The following is a 1490-nucleotide window of genomic DNA, read 5'->3' on the forward strand; positions in this document are numbered from 1 at the left end:
ATTCGAGTATTCAAATATTAGAGTTGTAGATAAGTTCTATATTATAGAGGCGAATTAATTTTTTTATACGAACTGCTTGTTAGTGTTTTGCCTCAAAAACTTTTGTCTTTAAAAAAGACAGAATTTCCTCACGTCTTTTAAATTATTTTTTTATTATATACAGGGTGGCTTTTTAGTGCATAGAGTCCATAATTTCCGATGGTGTTAAACTTAAATGGTGATGGTGTAAAAATAGTTTTATATAAAATTTTGACGCACATTCTTATATGATACAGAGCGTCTCAGAAAAGCGAGGCAAGATCAAAGTGTATTTTTTTAAATAGAACTACCCATTTTTTATTAGCTCATGGAATACAGCTTGAAACGCTGCATATGTACCGTCAATTGTTTTTTGCTCACTTGCGACGTTGGCAGATTATCGCCATTTTAGTGAAATTTTCCTTAAAACATGATATCTAAAATTTCATTGTAGAAGCAAAAAAAGCAGTTAGAGATACAAAAAAATACGTCTTTCCAATCAACATGGTCTGTTAAGAATTCCATTGAACCAAAATATCAATACATGGTACAGGGTGTTAACAATCTCGACTTAATCTGAAACTTTTTAACGCAATATAACTTTTGTTTTTCAAATGGAAGTACCTGTATATTAATACGTCATTATATAGACAATTTACAAAGGTACACATTTGCATTTACACTTTAAGCTGTGAAATCAACCGTTATCAAATTAAAATAAATTATATTTTATTTAAAAATTTTAAAAGCTGCTACATTTTGTAAGGTTTCAAATTCGACATTTTTGTAAATTGCATTTTACAAAATTATTATTTAACACAGAAAATAAATTCCACAAAAAAATAATTTTCCGTCCTTAGCACAATAAATAAAAAATGGTGTGCGTCACGGGACGCTCGACAAAAATGATAACTTCATTTAGTTATAGAAACCATAGAAAACATAATATCGAACTTGTTTAACGCATGATGGCAATTATAATTTTAAGATTATTCTTGGTTTAATAATTTATAAATAGATTAGGAATAGGTAAAATGTAATTTAATTTCCTTTTAAATGTAAAATATCTTTTATTTACAACATTTGCTTGTATTGCAAAGAAGCAAAAAGACAACGACACGCGGTGTTCCCAAGCGGTCACCCATCCAAGTACTAACCGCGCCCGACGTTGCTTAACTTCGGTGATCGGACGAGAACCGGTATTATTCAACGTGGTATGGTCGTTGCCTATAAATATATGCTCAAACGCGGGTTTTATACGTTCAGTATTTAGGCTCTGGTTAATATTCTTCACTGAGAGGTTCTACATATTGCTCTTCTTGGGTTTGTATAAACTCTTCTTCTTCTTGAGTTTTTGTATTTTTAGTCGTAGTTTCTTATTTGCTTTGTATAATCTTTGACGTTCAGTTGATGAAAGGTTCAGAGGTGTTCTGTGATGAAAGCTCCTTTGAGTTGATCTAATACTGAATGCT

General features: G+C 30.9%; 1 protein-coding gene and 1 non-coding gene across 2 annotated transcripts in view; both read right to left on the reverse strand.

Annotated features, from left to right (window-relative positions):
- Positions 1-1490, reverse strand: part of LOC109541251 (retinal homeobox protein Rax) — a 16010-nt gene that overhangs the window by 6604 nt on the left and 7916 nt on the right. The gene's annotated exons all lie outside the window — the stretch shown is intronic.
- LOC125504332 lies at positions 1127-1246 on the reverse strand. Its single transcript, XR_007281444.1, has one exon. It is a non-coding gene; the product is annotated as a 5S ribosomal RNA (ribosomal RNA).

The sequence above is a fragment of the Dendroctonus ponderosae genome, unplaced genomic scaffold (genome assembly GCF_020466585.1).
Source record: "Dendroctonus ponderosae isolate FM_Combo_2020 unplaced genomic scaffold, Dpon_F_20191213v2 Dpon_F_20191213_4, whole genome shotgun sequence".
NCBI classification, from domain to species: Eukaryota; Metazoa; Arthropoda; class Insecta; order Coleoptera; family Curculionidae; genus Dendroctonus; species Dendroctonus ponderosae.